General features: G+C 41.6%; 1 protein-coding gene across 1 annotated transcript in view; it reads right to left on the bottom strand.

The window, feature by feature from the left end:
* Positions 1–21,720, bottom strand: part of CHST9 (carbohydrate sulfotransferase 9) — a 273,234-nt gene that overhangs the window by 103,853 nt on the left and 147,661 nt on the right. The window lies entirely within an intron of this gene.

The following is a 21,720-nucleotide window of genomic DNA, read 5'->3' as shown; positions in this document are numbered from 1 at the left end:
TGAGTCAGCGCTGTGATCAATTCTTCCTTTTTATTTTTTTGGTCCTTTCTAGTCACTTCTTTGTCAAATATACTGAAACCCCAAATTCGAAGCCGAGGGGTTCCCTTTCAGGTGTGTGCTTCCTCCCTTTCACCCTCCCTGTGCTCTGCTCTCTCGCCCAGGGAGACAGACGTCTACATTTTGGGGTAGGATGTTATTATCCATATCAAGGCCCCATTGGGTTCTAGTGAACATGTTCTCATTTGCTGTGAATACATAGGACTGTGATCCACGGGACCAGTCAGGGAATCTCAAGACTCTGATGTTGAAAGGCTCCTGGAGGCTGTTTGCTCTCCCCTCCAGCTCAAGCAGCACTTCACGTTATGGATGAGCAGACCCCTGATGGCTGCCTAACTGTGACCCGCACAGCCCAGTCCACGACCGAGTGGCTGTGGTCCTCTGTGAATACAGCAAAGAATGAACTCTTAGGAGGCAAGGCATTTCCATCTTTGGGTACCCCCACCCCACGTCACAGTGTTCTCAAGGCACTCTTCCTTAATGAGTGCCTGGTAATTTGAATTTATTGACCAGGATTTGAGAGAGAGAGAGAGAGAGAGAGAGAGAGAGAGAGAGAGAGAGAGAGAGAGAGAGAGAGAGAGAGAGAGAGAACACATTTGAGGTTTCCAAGTCATCATCAGGCTATCATCTAGGTTTTGATATGATTTTTCCCCTTCAGCTTAGAATGAAAATATTACAGGAAAAAGGAGGCATCAATAAATCCAGCGCTGCATTTTTGACATGTGGTGTGCCATCTGTGAGGGTCTGTCTTCCCTTGGACCTGTATGCCGAGAAGTAATGGAGTAGAAAATTAAATCAAATAAGCTTTGATTATCTTGTGGCTCTGGTGACAAGAGTGCTATGCAATGCTTTGAAGACCATCTCTCCTGAAACAGAACTTCTGAAATCGTTCGCATTCTTGAATGGTGAGGGAGTGTGCCCCCCCGTGTCTCCTTCATTCTTTGCCTTTTGCTTTGGAGGAATAAATCCACCGCAACTTGGGGTGGGCTGCTTCAGAAAAGCACACTTAGCACCAGAAGCCCAGAAGGGAAAGCCTGACAATACAGTAACCAGCAAAAATAACAAGGTGATACTTTTTATTGTTTTTCCCCCTTTTGTCTGATTTCTGTGCAAGATTGTGTGTCTTAGATGCCGTAGGTGATTCTAAGAATGTGAAATGCTGAGTTTTTAAAGATGAAATTCACTACACAAAAAATTACCCATGTTGAAGTATCCAATGCAGTGGCATTGAGTACCCTCACAAGATCTGTCCCCACATGCCTATCTCGTTTTCATCACTCCAGAAGAAAGCTCCTGACCCATTCAGTAATCATTTGCCATTTCCCCTCCACCCAGCCTCTGGAGAGCACTAATCCACTTGGTACCTAATCCACTTGGTGTCTCTCTAGACGTATCTGCTGTGGGTCTTCCATATAAGTGGAGTCATATGATGTGTGACTTTAGGGTCTGGCTTTTTCCCTTACCAAACTGTTTTCCAAGTTCATTTGGGTATCAGAACTTCATTGATCTGTAGAGCTGCATGGTATTTTACTGTAGGTATATACTGCAGTTCACTGAGCTAGTCATCTGTTGGTGAACATTTCGGTTGCTGTTCTTTTTAGGTACCATTCAGTGAGTTCTGACCCATAGCGACTCTGTGTACAACACTGAGAAACACGGAAAGGTCCTGTGCCTTCCTTACCTGTGTTCCTATGCTTCTGCCCATTGGTGGCCACTCTGTCCATCTTTCTCCTGGAAGGCCTTCCTCTTTTCCACGCCCCCTCCACTTTACCAAGGATGATGTCCTTTCCCGGGATTGGTCTCTTCTGACACCATCGAGGTGACTTTCATGTTTTGTTTATTGTGACGGTGCTGCTATGAACATTTGTGCATGAGCAAATATCCGTTTGTGACTGTGTCTTCCATTCTTGTGGGTATACACTTAGAAGTGGAATTTCTAGGTCATATGGCAATTCCATACTCAGCTTTTGGGGAAACTCCCAAACCATTTTCCATGCTGCTAGATTCCTTAATTAAACATAATTAAATCATACTTCGTAATCAGTTTCCTTTATCATTTCTCTGGAGATACAGAGTATCCTAGTAGTTTCTCCCTTTTCATAGGAAATAAATTTATCTAAGACCACAAAACGATACTCTTTGGAAGCACAGTCAGGCACAATCCTTAGCTTTTATTCCAGGACTTAGGGGATGCCACCTCTTATGATAAATAATTTTGCTTTTCATTTAAGTTCGCCACTTTTAGCTCATTATTATTTTTTTGTGACACACGAAGAATAAAATCTTGGTCTCCGTGTGCGGTTTTCCTGTATAGTCATTGTGTGTGTAAGTATGTTATAGAACTCGAGGCCATTATAAGAACAAGTCAAGACACATGATCACATGGAATTTCTAATGTCCAATCAGGGCCAAAACCAGTGGGCAAGTGGGGTGGATGGAGTGTGAAGTCTGAAGTCCCAATGTCCCATTTTTGTATCCAAATGCCACACTTATCCCCCAAGGGGCTACTGACAAGAAACAGAATTTCTCTAGCCCTTGGGTTTCTCACGGTGCGGGTGAAGAACATTGAAAAGTCCATGGGCTGCCGATGTGTCTTGGAAGACGTACAGTCAGAATGCTTCTCAGAAGTAAGGATGGCATGACTTTAGTTTCACATACTTTGGAGTTTTCAGGAGAGACCGGTCTCTAGAAAAGGACTTCATCCTTAGCCAAGGATCGGGGCAGTGGCAAAGAGGGGGCCTTCAACAAGATGGACTGACACAGAGGCTACAACGGTGGACGCAAACCGAAGTACAGCTCCGAGGCTGCCACAGGTGTTCCCTTCTGCTGTACACAGACAGGGGCGCTGCGTGTTGGAACCGACGTGACCAATACCAACCTACAGAGTTCATTTTAAGATTAAATAAGATTTATTTCCTGCCTCTGGCAGGTTTAGAAGAATTGGCATCTACCACTACTGTGCCAGCTGGTACCAGCATAGGTCTAAGAATTTATCTCAAAGATATCGGAAATCCATTTCAGGAGTTCACTGACTGGGACAGATTCTACAGGGCCCAACTGCTGAAGCTAAATTCACCTACAGAGTTTATGGCCTGTGAATAACTAAGTCTTCAAAACCCAAACTAAAGCCATTGCCATCGACTCAATGCCGACTCACAGGACAAGGTAGAACTGCCCTTGCGATGCTGAGACTGAAGCCCTTTACTGGAGCTGAAAGTCCCGTCTTTCTCCTGAGGATCCGCTGGCGATTTTGAACTGCTGATCCTGCCGTTAGTAGTCCAACTCATAACCACTGCCACCACCAGTGCTCCCTAACTAAGGCTAAAGAGGTTCAATAGCATGCCACTGCCATACAGTGGGCCCAGAACGTGAGCCCAGTTCAAATGCTTTCAGAGTCCAAGGGTCTATAATGTCTGAGAGATGGCATGAGAGTGAGGATCAAGCCCAAAGTAACAGGAGGGGGATTGATGTGGAAAAAGAAGAAATGAACACGGTCATATAATTAATTCATAAATGGTGGGTTTTAAGCATATAATGTGGGAAGAACAAGAAATGACACAACAGAAGTTCATAGTACGGTCTCTTAATTCTCCTGGGAAGAAGTTCATAGCAGGGTCTCTTAATTCTCCTGGGAAGAAGCACAGGTAAAGATTCAGCCCTTCTACATTTAGTAGCTACCACAGCAAGAGTAGAGAGAAGTGAGACTAGCGCTACCTGCAATGATTAGGAGAGCATCATGTACCCCTACCACCCAAGAGGGATGTGTAGTTCTAGCAGGACAGTGCTTTATTGGTGTTGCACAAACAGACGTCAAAGACTCCATTGAGTCAAGGCTTACGCAAGGTCCTAAAGGAGAGGAAAGGAGGGCGTGGAGCCGAGGAAGGCTAGGTTCTGCATTTTGAGAGCCATTCTCAGCCAGGGAAGAGCAGAAGTGTAACATTTATGACATTCTTCTGGAAGGGCAAGAGAGCGGTAGTTGAGTGGAATGGAGGTGGGAGTTACCAGGACGTTTAATCAGAAGACTCGAATAGCTTTCCAAGGAGGGTCTCCAAGGGAGAGAACAAAGGTAGTTGGGTGGAAACGGAAAAGGAGAACCCCTTTAAGAACAAAGATCATGTTCATTTTTCATTGGAATTGCTGAGGGGGAAAAGCCCTGTCTATTCTATGTACTTTGGAGTTCATTTAAATATGCAATTATGAATTGCTTACTTGCTGACCATGAAAAAATAGCAAACATAAACAAAAAATCGGATACAATGGAATCACAAATAAGAAAACTTAATTTGAGTCTGAAACCCTGGATATATGACATGAAATATATTTATATTTATAGGCAGCCAAGCACATTTTACTCTTCTAATAATTAATTGTAATTTAATTCAGGAAAGGAAATCTTAGTTATAAAAATGGAACTGTTCTTTATCATTATTCAGAATTTTCCTGGTTGTTCTTTTCTTCTGCATGTATAGAGGCCAATGTTTGGGATTAAATTTATTGTATATATTTCATTCTGATGATCAAAGATCTCATTTTGATGTCAATCTGTTTATTCTTTCAAATTAATCTCTTGGCCCAGAGTCTTTCAAATAATAGTCATGAAGAAAAAGTTTGCTAATTTAAATGTTCTAAATTGCTTGTCAACTTGTCCTGTTTAAAAATGGACTTGACAAATTGTTGATAATGTCAATGTTTAGGACAGGCTGTTGAAAACCAAAAAAAGAGAAAAAAATTAAGGTAATCATGTTCATAAAATTAAAGAGCCATGATCACAGTAAGCGTGATCATAAATCAAATACATTAGTGCAGTAAAATATTAAATAGTAAGATTCAGGAGCACTCCATGTATGTGCTCACAAGTCAGCACATGAACATGTGCTCTTTATTAAAGTCAATGAGGTGTGCTCATTCATCTTGGCATTATTCATAATTGAAACATTTCAATTTTAGTTAACACACACAAAAACTAATTTAACAGTGAAAAGAGGAAATTAGTTGTATATGCTTATGTTCCAATTCCAACGTGATATCAGCTAGCCAAATTTAGCCTCTGGGGTTTGAAGAAAATAAAAAGACAGAAAAGGAAAATGATCTAATACAATGAATAGAAAACCTTTTAAAGAATCACAGATCTGTTTAAACTAATGTTTCTATAATCAACGCAACAAAAATAAGAGTTCTTATTGTGCAAGGGGCCCTCAAACTACTCCATTATTAAAAAACAAACAAACAAAAAACCAAACAAGGCTTATCAAGAGGTTTACTTTTAAATTTCCAAAGTGTGGCCTCTATTTTCTAAAAGACTGGGCTGCTTTAAAAAATTAATCAGCAACCCCAACGTACTGAGAGGGGCTGCTCCAAAGACAAGACAAGCCCTCTGCCTGTGAGTTGATTCGGACTCATGTCAGCCTGGAGAACAGCGGAGAACTGTCCCTGTGGGTTTCCAAGACTGTAACTCTTCATGATGCAAATAGAAAGCACGGTCTTTCTCCCTCAGAGTGCCTGGTGGTTTCCAACTTCTGACCTCAGACCTATCAGCTCAGTATGTAACCACCACGACACCCTAACAATTCTTAGTTTCCTGTTTTCCTTTCCCACTCTGGGCAATTCACCTAGATGCTTATAAACCCTTTTTAGTGGAATTCCATGATTCTGCTTTAAATTTTTAAAAATCTTTTTATTGGGGGCTCTTACAGCTCTTATCATAATCCATACACATATCCATATATATATATATATATCCATTTGTACTTATGTGGCCATCATCATTCTCAAAATATTTTATTTCTACTTGAGCCCTTGGTATCAGCTCCTCATTTTTCCCTCCCTCTGTGACCCTACCTCATGAACCCTTGATAATTTATAAAATTTTTTTTTCATGTCTCACACCAACTGCTGTTTCCCTTCACCCACTTTCTGTTGTCCATCCCCCAGAGAGGGGGCTAAATGTCAATCATTGTGATTGGTTCTCTCTTAGTCCCCCCACTTACCCTTACCCTCTTAGTATTGCTACTTTCATTAGCTGAATTCATAAGGTAGAATTGGGGTCATGATAGTGTACGGGGGTAGGGTGGTAGAAGCACTAAAGAACTAGAGGAAAGTTGTGTGTTTCTTTGGTGTTATGCTGCACCCTGACTGACTCATCTCTTCCTCGTGACCCTTCTGAAAGGGGGTGTCCAATTAATGACAGATGAGCTTTGGGTCTCCACTCTACCCTCCCCTTATTCACATAGATATGGTTTTTGTTTAGTTTTGAGTCTTTGATACCTGAAACCTGATCCCATTGACCCCTCATGATCACACAGGCTGGAGTGCTTCTTCCATTTGGGCTTTGTTGCTTCTTATCTCGATAGCTACTTGTTTATCTTCAAGCCTTTACGACCCCAGATGCTATATCTTTTGATAGCCGGGCACCATCAGTTTTCTTCACCACATTTTCTTATGCACCCATTTGTCTTCAGCGACTGTGTCGGGAAGCTGAGCACCATGGAACAAAGTGTTCTTCCATCAAGGGAGTATTTGAGGGGAGGCCCAATGTCCATCTGCTGCCTTAATACTTAATAAATATATATGTACACAGATCTATTTCTCTATTGTTATATAAAAATGTATTTATATATACACATGCCCATATTTAGGATTCTGCATTCTTTTTATTCAATCCAAACTCAGAACTACTTACTGGTGTATGTGACATTTTTCATTCCTCACTTGATTTAATTTCATTATTTCACATCTTTGCTGGTCTCAAACAAAATGATCAATCTATGTACATATGTACCCAGTGTCCCTTAAGTCTAACCAAATCCAGGCCACTGAGTTGATTCCAACACATAGCGACGTGTTGCAGGGCTGTAATGTCGGGGCAGATAGCATCGTCTTTCTTCTTTGGAGTAGCTGGTGGGTTTGAATGGCCACCTTTGCAGTTAGCAGAGCAGGGACAGACCCACAACACCACCAAGGCTCCCTGTTGCCCCTCAATCACATTCTAAATCCAAACCCACCAGGTAAGTTTACTCTTTGCTTTCTTTTCCTGTTTAATTTTAACACTTTTATTAGCACTTCATCCACATGTCGTGCAATTCAAGAATTCAATCGTATCAAGAAGAGTTGCTAAAGCTGTAACGGCAATGCCCTAAATGGTGCCTGTAAAGAACAGAAACTTACTTTCTCAAGTTCAGAAGGCTGAGTGTCCACAGCAGCACTCTGGCTCTAGGGGGAAGCGCGTCGTCTCGTCAGCTCTCAGGGAAGAACTTCACATCTCTCAGAATCTGTTCCTTGGATCTCCGGGTAGCATTTATCCTTCCCTCATTTGTGATAGCTTCATAGGGTGTCTAATCTGCTCTTTTTACATCCCAAACATCATCAGGTTTAAGATATACCTTACATTGCTATAAGGAGCCTGGTAGCATATGGGGCTGCCCTTTGGGCTACTAACTGCAAGGTGAGTGGTTCAAATCTACCAGCTGCTTGGAGGGAGAAAAATGAGGCTGTCTGCTCCTATAAAGATTTACACACACTCTCAGAAACCCGAGAGAGTAGTTCTCCTCTGTCCTGTAGGGGTGCTGTGAGTGTGAACCCACTCAAATGCAGTGGATTTAGTTTGGATTATAATGAGTTGGCCTTATTAACATAATAATGAAAACTATTCTCCCTAATGGTATTACATGCACAGGTATTCTGGTTACAATTCATATATTCTTGAAAGGGACATAATCCAATTCATACATTTATGGGGAGAGGATAACTCAGTCCATAACACTGCAGTAGACATTTTTTCATAAAACACCAACTAATCAATCCTGATCACGTCATTGCCATCTGTTATCACGTTGCCATGTATCAATAATATTCCCTGAGTCCTGGTGGCGTAGTGGTGATGGACGAGGTGGGCTGCTAACGTCAAAGTCAGCAGTTCGAAACCGCCAGCTGCTCCTCAGGAGAAAGAGGAGACTTTTGACTCTTGTAACGAGCCTCAGTGCCCCAACAGGGCAGCTGTAGCCTGTGCTGTCGGATGGCTGTGAGTTGGAACCAGCGTGATGGGAGTCCAGTTGGTTTGGTCTTGGTGGGGAACGCTAAAGAGAAGTATTCATGTGCACTTCTCATTCTAAGTCAACCCTTCCTGCTGATTTTGTGATGAATGGGAGCGTCACTGAAAAGCTCCTGCGTGCAAGGCAGTGTCCTTCACCTCCTGATCACCACCCTGCACCACTGTCTCTTCCTGCACCTCTCCTCCGCCCTCTCTGTCCTCGCTTTGCTCACCACACTTGACCATGACTTCTCTGACCTTGGAGATCTCAGGTCTTAGCAGCCTAAAGGCTCTGACCAGCGCTCTCCTCCAGCTTTGTTCCCGGGTGACGCAAACGGGTGGACGTATGCTTTCCTGCCAACTGAAAGGCTCACCGCTCTGAAATCATCTACAAGCAGCTCAGAAGACAGAGCTGCTGATCGACTTCTGCAAAAATCAGACGGTGAACCCTAGGGAGGACTGTTCCCCACACACACTCCGGGCTCATCGGGAGGTGGAATCAGATCGATGGCCATTGGCTTGAGATTTGGTTTTGTGTCTCCCCCTGCACAGAAGGCTCCTTCTCACCATCTGAGGCTCCCCTTAGTGCCAACTGCGTGGGCAGCTTCCTTCAAAGCGGTCTTCCCCCGTAATGTCTTGCATACCATAGTGTCTGAGATGCAGCATCTCTGACCGATACTGACACTGCTTTTTGTTCACAACACTTCGTCTGTTTCCTCAGTGTGACACTCAGGAGCTGCTCTGACCTGCCATGTGCTTACCCTGTGTACTCAATGTCTAGGAAATCTTATGGTTTGATAATACTAAACCAAAAAGAGAGGGGGGGGTTGGAGAAAACCAGAGAACGCTAGAAGAATGTAAAACAGAAACCTGACAGAGAAGGGAAACTAAAAATATTTCCCACTAACAGCCTATCCTGTCAAAGGTGGAAAAAGGAAGTCCCACGTTCGCCCTCCCTCAGGTTTCCTGGCCTGGCTAACACTCTGTGCTGCCGGCGAAGGTGTCAAGGACACTATGTATTGTTTACATATTGGAGGGAATGCGATTTTGGGTATTTTAATCCACACTGGCAATACATGGTCGTATTGGGCATGCTCAGGACTTTATTATCAACTCTTGCTGCAAAGGCAAGGATGAAGGACAGAAATGACACCAATCTGGTGTCCTTGAATTGAAGTCACTGCTCAAGGGCAGTGAACAGTGCTTCCCAGCAGTATTCATTTGTAATATAAACACTGATCTAAAAGCATTATCATACCAGGGACACTCAAAGTTCACACTGCGGCTTTCTTACCAATTCAACCCTGACAATGTTCAAAACACCTCACACTAACTCTCTGCTGCTTAGGAAAAAAGGAGGATAAATCAAGCGGACACTCAGAAATGAACCAGCAATCTAAAGTTTACACAAAGTGCAGAGACAGCACGGTGCTTTACTGAGCCAGATATTTTCTTATCTGTCTGCCAAATATCCGTATTACTATTCCACAATTTAGAAGATGTTTTTACCAGTTTTAAAAATAAAAGAACAGCTTCAAAATCTTGAAATAAACTAAGTTTTAAAAAAAAATTTTAAAGACAGGACTTGGAAGGGTTAATCATATAGGTACAGCAAATTAGTTGTCCTTCGTCTAAATTAAAATTTTCTGTTCATCTAAAGGCCCTTTAATAAAATGAATAAGTAAGCTACATATTGGGAAAATATTTACAGTTCATGTATCTGACAAAAAACTTACATCAGAAATATGAGGACTCCTATACACAACTACATTAAACATATACAAAATACACATATACGTATATGCCAAAACTTGAATTTACTAAAATATATTTTTAAAATTTGATGAAACAAGCTATGCAATGAGCCAATAAGCGTATAAAATGATGATCCACATCGTTCATCACAAGGAAGATGTAATGTGGAACTGTGAGAACAGCCACTTCACCTCCCCTCGTGGTGGGGCTGGCAGCCCCTGGAACGCTTGTCAGGAAGAGCAAACACGTGAGCTGTTGCTTATGGAATTCGCCACCCAGTTAGCTCATCATCCAGGGATTCAACTGCTCGGTATGTGTCCAATATGACTGAAAACCCATATTTACAAAACAGGCCCGAACACAAAAGGTCCAAACAGTCTTATTTTCTCATAGTCCCAAACTGGCCAGAGCCCCCCAAACACGTCATTAGATAAACACTCTGTCGGATAGCTGTGGAGTAGACTAGTACTCAGTGATACAAAGGGCCTTTAGCAATGTCAAACAAATGTTGTGACATTCAGGAAACTGTTGCAGAACACATTCTGGATTATTCCTTTTGTATGAAGTCTAAGAATCGGCCGCACCCCTTGGTTCCTTATACTGTGGTCATTTGTGGCTGTGAGGCTGGAAGCTATACCACAGGTGCTCCAGACACCAGCAGGGACCTCCACGCTTTCGTGGGGCATCCAGACTAAGGCAGCTTATGAAGAAAGACCTGGTAGTCTATTTTGAATATTCACCAAGGATGAAAATCCTACGAATCACCAATATGTCAGCCAAAACAGCGCTGGAAGGTAAATGCTCTAGGTTGCAGTCCATATGCACAGTGGCTACCACCATGGGCCTGGCAGACCGGGCTGGGTGGCAGTTCGCTCCATTGGGCAAGGGGTTGGGGTGAGTCAGAGGCCACCTGGGGGAAACCGACAGCAAGAGCAGCAAGAATAAGTCACATTCAGAGAGGGCAATAGAAGTAACAATCTGAATGTCTGGGCTCGGGCTGGGTTCTCAGATGAGAGTTGACCAGGACGGACTTCCAGGGAATTACTTAGAGTGTGACCACTTACTTTTTTGGGTCGCTATGATTCAGCTATCTACCATTGTCACAAGGAATTGGCTGAATACTTAAGATTTGTACATTTTATCATATAGTTTCTACTATCATTCAAACATTCTATTTCTTAAAAAATGTTATTATTTCACAACATTGGTGATAGTTCCTCATTTTTAGGCATAAGCTCCACTAGGTGATTCAGAGCAAAAGCAGGAAAAATTGTCTTAGGCTCATTACTACATTGCTGACCTTGTTACAAAGTGTGACAGCAGAATTCTTGTTTTCCTTTCATTCGATGAAGTTTCAATTTGCTGTGAAGCATAAGAAAACCCCATAAAGATAGAGGATTACCCCAAATAAAGGAACAACCACCCCAAAATCCCAAAGACATCAAGTAAAACCCAAACCATACAAGCACGTGTACTCAGAAGCGGAATGAAGCTTCCAAAGACAAATGCCATTGCCACAGTATACCAGCAAGGGGAGTCGTTACCCTTTGAGAAGAATGCTGTCCTTCCTCGTCAGGACTGCATTATTCTAGAGGGCACTTGAGCAGACCCCCGGTTTGACTTCTGGGTGCAGCCACAATGGAAATGACAGATCGTTTTCATGCAAGGAAGAAAGATTGGAAACCTTGACCCTCTGGATTCCTTTGCCCCTCAATGAGAAGGGAGAAAACACTTGCAGATCAGCTTGTTAAAATAATCTGTTCATGTAATTCAGGTAGCAGGACATATTTGAGAGAACAGCTAAATTAACTGAGAAATGTCACTTTTTATTCATTAATTATTACCATACAAGCATACTAATGTCTATTTCTTCCTCTCTCCCCAAAAGAAAAGAAACTCAATAATCCAACGGTTTATTTTCCTGGATATGTGCAAGATTTCAAGCCGCTTGAATACCTGGAGTCAGTCTTAGAGAAGGTAAGGGGGCAAAGTTTTTTCTTTTTTTTCCTGCAGTAGAAGGGATTTTCAGCTGAGATTGTTAGGCTACGAATCTAAAGGTTTATACTGACTTTATATATATATATATAATCATGTTCATATATATAATCATGTTTATATATATATAATCATGTTCATCAATTCTTAGAAGATTTGTAAGGCTTAATTTTCACATAAGCTCAGGAAGATTGGAGAAAAGACTCTACCTCTCTCTTCCTAGCAGCTTTGGTAATCCTGGATATGCAGAAAAAGGATGTTATGACTGACAATGGGAAGTACCCTCCTGAGGATGTGGGGTGCAGCGCTGACAGATACGGGCTCTGAAAATGGGGGAAGCAGACCCCTTCACTAACAACTACAACCTGATTTGTAGCATGCAAGTGTCTTCTCAATTCTCTGCCTTCCCCAGAGGATGCATGCAGAGAATCAGCACCAGGTACCGCGGAAGAGGCCCTCAGACTCATGTCCTGGGTGCACTTGGAATTCCAAGGTAGGCATGGGAGACACATCTCTGCACCCTGCTTTGAGCCTGGTGAGAAGGAGGGCACCAGAGAGTCATACCCAACAGTGCCTTCTCACAGCTGTGCTGAGCCCAATGCATTTACAGAATGCAGAGCTCCGGGGTCCAGTGCAAGTTCCACAGGCACCTCATCAGCCCACAAGAAAAACAAGCACTTTCTCTCGAATCCCCCTGTGGCAGCTTTCCCCGCTAACCTGTCCCTTCCTCCAGAAAAGAGTACTCTGTGAATGTGTTAAAAAGCATCCCCCATTGATACGTGTATCACTTTGCCCGTACAGAAACTCTACCTGAAGATTTTCTTCACAAAATTCCTAGGAACATTTCTCGGTTCAGTGACCCTAAGCAATGATTTTGAATTATTCTCCACTCGTGAAATAGAGAGGAATTTGTGTGTGTGTGTGTGTGTGTGTGTGTGTGTGAGTGTGTGTGTGCATGGGTTTGGTGGTGGCTGATTTTCCAGTCTCTGTGATGAAGCCCTAGGGACTACAGTTTCCAGAGTCAGAACATTGGCGTTTCAGTCAATGTCTTGAATATTTCACTAAGATCCACACGTCTGTGGTGGTTATTGTGGGTGCTCTTGCGATCAAGGAATCAGAGTTGGCCCAAAGGGAACAAGTTTTTGCTACCAAGCAAAGGCTTTTTAAAGAGTGATGAGCGAGTCATGTAAGTGAAATGATGTTGACTTTGGGGTTTGCCATTGAATGGACATCACTCTTTCAACTAAGTGGGAAATAGATGGGGGCACCAAAAATTTTTTTTCAAAGCGATATATTTAAATTTTTTCCCAAAACAACCTTATCACATTCAAAGTACTCTCCATTACACTTAATACATTTGTCAAATCTATGTTTCCATTCTTGGAAACAGTTTTCAAATTCATCTGTTTGGATGGCTGACAGCACCTCCCTCATTTTTGTTCGTCACCTCTTCTACTTTATCAAATTCGTGTCCTTTCATGTCCCTCTGCTTTAGAGGAAACAAAAAGAAGTGACATGGAGTGAGGGCAGATGTGTCAGGCTCATGGGGCAAGGGAGGCATGCTATTTTGGCCCCAAACTGGTGCACTGAAAGGGCTGCATAAGAAGGTATATTGTCGTGTTGGCAAAACCAGTCCCCCGTCTGCCTTAAATCAGGCCTCCACTGTGGCACACTACTATGCAACCTTTTCAGAACCTCTAAGTAGAAAGCTGAGTAACAGTCTGAACTGGTGGATGAACTCCCAATTCACTAGGAGTGGACCACTTCCTCCGTTCAGGACGTGGACGGACATCCAGAATTAGATTTGTCATCAACAGATATTTCACCTTTTTGAAATGATAAAACTGCTCTTATCACACACTTGAGGTTTTCCTTGGTGGCATCTTTTAAGCTGTGTTTAACATCGTAAAAGTTTCTGCGGCATTTTTCCTGAGCAGGGAACAAAATTTCACAACCACATGCTGTTCCCTTAAAAGGACAATCACAAAAAATTAGGTTCTAGCAAACCTGCTTTTATGAATAATTTCACTGTGACCTTCCTGGGTGACTCACCTAGCAGGAAAAATGCATACTAAGAAACGTCTGGCTCTGCCCAGGGCAATTCCATTTGGGGATGGGTGGGGCATGAGGGGTAGCCCCTTGTAAACCAGAAGGCTCTATACCAAGATTTATTGAAAAAGGTCTGTCTATGTGGCTCTGTAGGGTAAACACTGGACTGTTAACCACAAGGTTGGAAATTCAAAAGTACCAGCTGCTCCCTGGAAGAAAGATGAGGCTATCTGAACATTTACAGCCCCTGAGAGTAGGGGCTTGTTTTTTGGGGGTGGTTTTTTGGTTATTTTTACCTGTGTGTGGCACAAACACTTTGTACTTGACACTTGATTACTAACTTAAAGACTCGATTTTCCAGGCCACCTAGGAAAGCTTCAGTGGGAAGGGCTGGTAAAGCACTTTTATTACGGCTAAGAAACCCCTTTGGACTGTGATGCTCTGTGCCACTCGCCGTCACAGTGGGTTGGAATCCATTCGATAGAGACGGGCTTGTTTAATTGTGGAAATGTGAAAGGTAGAAAAGAGGTCTAACGAAGAAAATTGTATGAAGGTGCTTCAAAACGTTTATGGCAAAGCGAATGGAATGATATGAACATTTTTTTCATCAGCAACGTTTTAAAGTCTTCTCATGAAAGACCCGAGTGCGGCAGAAATCATGGTTAAAGGAGGAAATGGAAGGAAGATGCACTAAGACTCAAGATGAAGAAGAGGTGTTTGTCTCTATGTTTGTTTTTACCGTAGTGAGTTGTTCTTTTAGTAGATCCAGAAGGAAGACTGGTACAATCCAGGTGGCTATGAAATGGCAGTTGTTATAGGTACTGTGTTAGTCTGGGTAGACTAGAGAAATAAATTCATAAACACACACATGTAGATAAGGGAAAGGTTTATATATAAGAGCAATTGAACGTTGAGAAAACAGCCCAGATCAAGTCCATAAGTCTGATATTAGCCCATATGTCTGATACCAATCTAGAAATTCTTCTTCAGACTCACAAAACACATGCAATGAAGCCAAATGCAGGACAATCATCACAAGTACATGGGTAAAAAGTCTTTGGGTCCAGGGCTTTGTAAGCATCTCAGTGCTGGCAGGGGTGTCTCTGTGGCTTCTCCAGCTTCAGAGATCTGGTTGCAACCATGTGGCTTGTCTTCTGCAATGTCTCTCAGGGAGAGAGAGAGAGAGAGAGAGAGAGAGAGAGAGAGAGAGAGAGAGAGAGAGAGAGAGAGAGAGAAAGAGAGAGAGAGAGAGAGAGAGAAAGAGAGAGAGAGAGAGAGAGGTGTCTTCCTCCTCCAAGGAGGAAGTACCAGATTTCCCAGAATTCTCAGGAGAAGGCCATGCCCACAGAAGTCTCATTGGCTATCTCCAGATTGACAGCCTAGACTCCACCCTTACACTCTTAATCATCAAATTGACAAATGATTATATATCTACCACAGGTACTGAGGTAGGGTTGACAAGGCATCAGGTGATGAAACACATTTGCTGAAGGGTTGATGACTTTTGTGACATTGGGAGAATACACAGTGTGAAACCGAGACAGGAGAACCATCATTCGATGTTTCTTGCAGAAAGTGCTTCTTGTTGAAAAGTCCTGAGTGTGGGATTTAGGGTGTTAAACGATGTACTGAAGCAATCTGACATTAGCAGGTTACTATGGGCTGCCTAAGAAGAAGATATAGGAAGCAGGTTGCTTAAGGTAATATTTCGTGTGATTTCTGTTGGTATTTACACATGAGTACACTTTGGAGAGTGGGCCTAAAGAGAAGACTCTAGGCCAGCGGTTCTCAACCTGTGGGTTGCGACCCCTTTGGGGGTCAAACAACCTTTGCACAGGGGTTGCCCCATTCATAACATTAGCAAATTTACAGTGATGAAGTAGCAACGTCAATAACTTGATGGTTGTGGGATCACTGCAACGTGAGGAACTGTATTAAAGGGTTGCAGCATTAGGAAGGTTGAGAACCCCTGCTCTAGGTTATCTCACTCCCGATCATGGCAATGTTTTTTTGACAATGAATGTGATAGTGTCCCTTTTCAATTTGCCATTCCTAAAACAGTAGACAGCATAATTGTCTGATTCAAAATGGCTACTATCAGTTGATTTCTATCTTCAAGCATACATTTCATATTTGATAATTTCCAATTTTCCTAGATTCAGACTTCTTACATTCCATGTTCCAATTCCTAATGGATGTTTGCAGCTCTTCTCATTTGGAATTCGTGGAAGCTTTACTTTGTCCATGTCACTAAGCCAACTCTCTCTTGAAGAGGGAGTTTCCTTCCGGTCATATTTGGAGTTCCTTCCAACAGAGGGGCTTATCTTTTGGCATGAGGCCACAGGATGCTCTACTGTACCTCCTATGGTTTTTACCGGCCTTTTTTTTTTGTTTGTTTGTTTAAAGCAGACGGTCAGGTCCTTCTTTATAGCTTATCTTGTTCTGGAAGTTCTACTGAAGACTATACACCAAATATGATTGTGCCATTAGTATAATTTTCAGAATCACAGCCCGCCTTGAGTTGACCAGAACTTGACCAGTGTTACTTAACTGAAACTGTTAGTCATAGAATATTGTGTTGTTCACTTACAGAATAGTATGTCTAAATGAGTTTGGCACTGTTTTGAATTGTATATATTTTAGCTTTATCCTGTTAGGTGCAGACACGATTTTATTATTGTTTTGTTAAAAATTATATATCGCTAAAGTGTTATACAAAGGTCTCAAGTTCATAGGGGGGTAGGCTGTGGCAGTTACAGAATCTCTCATCAACTTGTGAAGGGGTGCAGTCCAGCTTGCCAACCTGGTCACATCTTGATGACCTCATTTGGAGGTGCCACAGAGATAAATAGCTCACTGGAGGCCAGATACAGTCATTCTCAGTGAGACATTATTAACCAGGAGCCTGATGGAGCTATCCTGATGCAGCCAGAGCCCTGGAGCTGCAGGAGTCACATGGAGACTCACACCAGTGCTGAGATGCCTCTACCGTCACTGGATGTTCAAGACTTTCCACCCACTGGCCTGTGATCTACCTGCATTTGGCATTATTGCATGGCTGTGTGAGTCTAAAGAGGGATTTATGAACTAGTATTGGACATATGGGCTAATATTGGATTTATGGACTTGATCTGGACTGGGCTGAGATGTTTCTCAATATACAATTACTCTTTTATATAAAGCTCTTTCTTATAGACCAAAGAATGTCTATAAATTTGTTTCTCTAGTTTACTCGGACTAGTGCAAAGCTTTAAAATCAAATGTGAGGAATTCACAGTCAATGTACTAAAAACAACCTGTCAATATTCAGCTATTTCAGGAGGCAGTCTATCGTTGAGAATCAAAGTTATTAGAGGAAGAGAGGTATTGGGGGAAACCGTTCAGGAATTTATGGAATACTAATCAAGATATTTCAAGAAATGGGTACAATGCTAGAAGAGCTCACTAATCAATATAAAAAATGTGGAAGATAATACCAGACCAACCAGCTGGAAGAGATTCATACACATTTGTGCCCAGTCTAAAGAAAGATGACCCAACAAAACACAGAAATTATCAAGTAATATCATTTACCTATAATGTTGCATGTAAGTAAAATTTGGCTGATGATAACATGAACTGAGAACCTTGAGCTGTGTTCAGAAGAGGACTGGAAATGAGGGTTACTGTGACTAATACCAGATGTCTCTTGTATGCAGATCAAAGACTACAACCTTAAGGACAGTTTATGCCTCAACATAAAGAAAATAAACATCGAGACCAGTAAGCAATATCATGATAAACAGAGAAAAGATCGAAATTGTCAAGTGTTTCATTGTACTTGGATAAACAAATCAACATCCATGAAAACAGCAGGCAAGAAATCAAATGATGTATTACACTGGGCAAATCAAAATGTCACTTTGAATACTAAGGTGAGCCTGACTAGGCCATGGTATATTAAATTGCCTCATATACATGCAAAATCTGCACTATGATAAATAAGACAGGGGAATAGATTCCTTCGTATTATGTTGTGGGTGAGGGATATTAAATAAAAATAAACCATGACAAAAGAAGGAACAAATCTTTCTGGGAAGGCCTTTTTGGGAAATGCTCCTTAGAATGTAGGAGGGCAAGGTTTATCAACACAATACGCTCTCAATAGGGACCAGTCCTGAAGAATGACATCATGCTTGGAAAAGCAGAGAGTCTGTATAAATGAGGAAGATCCTCAATGTGATGGACTGACATAGTGGTTGTGACAATGTGTTCAAACAGTAATGACTATGAACATGGCCTAAGGCCAGGTGGTGAATTCTTCTCTTGTACACAGACAGGCTCACCAATGAATCAGAATTGATAGAGCAAGAAGAATGATCATGTGGAATCCCTGGGTGGTACAAATGGTTACTGTGTTTGGCTGCTACCTTTGGTTTCGTTTAGTTGCTGGGTCATATTTCTATAGAGGCACTTCATAAGAAAGGTTGGGGATCTGCGTGTTACCAATCGCCTGTAGAAATCCAATGGAGCAGAGGTTGAGTATACACATGGTTCGCAATTATTTGGAAGAGACTCAATGGCAACTGGTAAATAGATCATAAAAATGGAGAACTAGGCAATGTTTTATTCTCTTATATATCAGGCAACCATGAGTTGGCACTAATTCGATGGCAACTAACAATAACAATGAATCTTTAGAGTTTTATTTTCACAGAAAGCAAGAAAATGTCTGAGTTTAGCTACTGACCTGTCCCTTGTGCCAACAGGGTCAGTTGTAGACTGCAATATAGCGTTTACTAGTTGCAGTAGGAGGTATGGACATTGTGGGTTTTCTCACTGGCTACTATGAAAATGTCCACTGTCTTCTGGAAATGCCTACTGAGCCTTTGAACCCCAGGAAGTAAATCTGAGAAATATTCCTCATAGCTAAAATGTCATGGGGATTCTGGGGCTCCATGTGAGAAACATGAGACATATTATTCACATATCAAATAATATCCCTAGAAAATGGTGATATTCATTACTTGAAAGAAACTAGCCTCTTACATTTAATATGTCCTTAGTGAATAATTACTGAGTAAGTGAATCAACCATGTTCCCAAATGAGGAATGTGGCTCCCATTAATTGCAACAGGAACCAATAAAATATATGGTATAGTCTACATTTTCTTTATTAGTGCCATTTGGCAAATTGAGGATGTGCGCTAGCAATTCAGATTTCCCTCTATGGCAAAGTTAGTGACTTTTAAGATGGATCTTGGCAGCTCTGCTCTGAGGTCCCCCAGGCTCCATTAATAAGCATTCCTGGAGGATGCTGGCCATTTTCAAAGTGGCTCGTGAGGGACCAAAATGTCCAAACTTCCAATTGTGCGAGTGGAGGCTCCATCTTGCCTAGCACAATCAATAACTTCTGCTTTGACGTCTAGAACTGATGCTGATGAGGTGAAAGACAGGTAGCTTGTGGGCTAGTAGAGCAATCACAAAGATGGTATTGATCCGAGCAGCCTTTCATTTTAATTTGGCTCAAATTCTACTTTTATAAAGGAGATTTATTGAGTTTTTGGTGAAAATTTACACTGTTCAAAACATTGAAACCCTAAATCACTGCCATTGAGTCATTTTCAATCTATAGTGACCCTACAATGGCATGTAGAACTGCCCCTGAGGGTTTCTGAGAGTGTTACTCTTTACGGGACTAGAAAGTCTTGTCTTTCTCACAAGGGTCTACTGATGGTTTTGAACTACTGACCTGGTACTGAGCAGCCCAATGAGTAACCACTATGCTATAAGCATGGCTGCACAACACAATTTCTAACAAATTACGCAGTGGTGCTCCTTACGTTTACCAGCGTGTCGACTTCTCTTTAATTGCGGTCTGCTTATTCCTTTCCAGTACTCCCATTCTCCTTCTCCCCATCTCCTCAGCTTGGCTTTCGAATAATTATTGACTCTGTTCTCATGTAAATGGTTTCTAAACAGAATACTGATCTTATGGATAGCACCCTTCCATTTGTGTGCCACTTTACGATCTCACCTTGTAGTGAAAAGTGATCTCAGGAAATAGGCATGGTTCCTGGTTTCACGTGTCTCAGGGCAATAGTCTCAGGGCGACTTCTGCTCCATAGTCCCAGTGTGTCTGTCTGCTTGTTTTTCTTTGATAGGAATTGAGTTGTGCTCCATATTCTTCTCCCATTCTAACTGGGACCTTCTAAGGTGACCCTGATTATAACACCCAGATGTGGTATCCGGGCACCATTTTGTTGTTCCTTTCCAAGAGATGAGGTTGTGATTTGTGCAAACATATTTCTTCTCTGAACTTATGGTGAACTTTTTAGTGGTTTGCTTCTGGCAAGAAGATGCTCAAAACTATGTCCTCGATGGCTTCCCCAAAGCTTGTAAGGCCCCAGGCACTACTTACTTCCTTAGGCTGCAGATCATGATTTCATAAAGATGCCTTGCCAATTGACTGGGTTCCATGAGACTAGATGCAGGGAACAATCATGGAAGGTGTTTGGTTATGTCTGGGGAATATTCCCTTTGTGTCTTCAATGTTATACATGCCGGCACCCCCATCTCTGTCTGTACACATAGCTTTAAAGATGCCCGTATCTTCATGCACTTCCTCACTTTGACTCTGGTTGTGCTGTGCTCACTACGTTCGTGTTTGGTGCCACTTTCTCCACAACCAAACTCATAAAAAAGAAAAATTTCACAGTAATCAGTTCTGATCTTCACCTCCCTTGAATCCATTGTATGGTCACCAATGACCAATTTAATTTCTTAATTTGCATCCTCATTTTTTAAAAAGTCAATCTAGCTAGTAGTTTGTCTACTTTATTAACATTTTCAATTAACCAACTTGTGTCTTTGTTCATTATATTATTTTTCTATTTCATACATTTCTGCTTTGAATGTTTCCCTTTTTTCTGGTAGCTTTGTTTTCATTCACTCTTCCTTTATTATTTGTTCAAGTTTTTGGTTTTAGTGAATGATTTTGAATTGTTCTTTGTTTAGTGTACGCATTTCTTGCTATAGACTTTTGAGTCCTGCTTGTGATGTTTCCAAAAGTTTTGATATGTTGTGTTTTCACTATCTTTAGCTTCTGGGCATTTTAAAATTTCATATTTTTACTTCTATAGTCTGGTAGTGTTTTAGTACTGTGTTATTTCACTTAACTGTAGTTGTACAATTTATTTTCCTGACCAGAATACAAACTTTATTTTCTAGCAAATTAAGTTTCGGTGAGCTTTGTATATGCAATATGCCACTCCACAAGGCCAACTAAAGCAAATGAATGCTCATCTTCTCATAAAAATGAAAGGAAAGAAAAAAGTTCTAGTAGCGATTGAACATGACTGATGTAAACATTTCAGATGTGGCCAAAAACTTAAATATTCTAGATGGGCTTCTATTTTAAGTATATTTCAGTTTGAAATGAAAGCAACAACAAGAAAAGCTCTCTTCCAGCCCCCAAATCCAAACAATTACCATTTAATTTGGAAAATTATAAAGTAGCCATGGCAAATAAAAAAAATATACAGACCACACACTGAAGAGAAGGGAATAAAAGAGGCAATCACCAACCTTTATAGGAATCAAGACAACACCATAAACTTATAAAAGCTGCTGCTGAAATCAGGAACATATTATATTTACCAGCATATGTAGAAAACTACAATTAAAGTGAGGTCGTTTTTGCTAGCTGTGTAATCTATAAACAAGGAAAATGCAGATCCTCTCAAAAAGAAACCCCACAGGGTTGCAATGGAAATATACCTTCCTTTAAGCAATGGGCAAAATCCCCATTGATGTGAAATAGGTTGCTGTTTTTTTTTCCCACACAGTGAAACAAAGAA

This window comes from Tenrec ecaudatus, chromosome 15 (assembly GCF_050624435.1).
Source record: "Tenrec ecaudatus isolate mTenEca1 chromosome 15, mTenEca1.hap1, whole genome shotgun sequence".
NCBI classification, from domain to species: domain Eukaryota; kingdom Metazoa; phylum Chordata; class Mammalia; order Afrosoricida; family Tenrecidae; genus Tenrec; species Tenrec ecaudatus.
The sequence above is the reverse complement of the archived record's forward strand: the minus strand, read 5'-3'. Positions and strand labels throughout refer to the sequence as shown.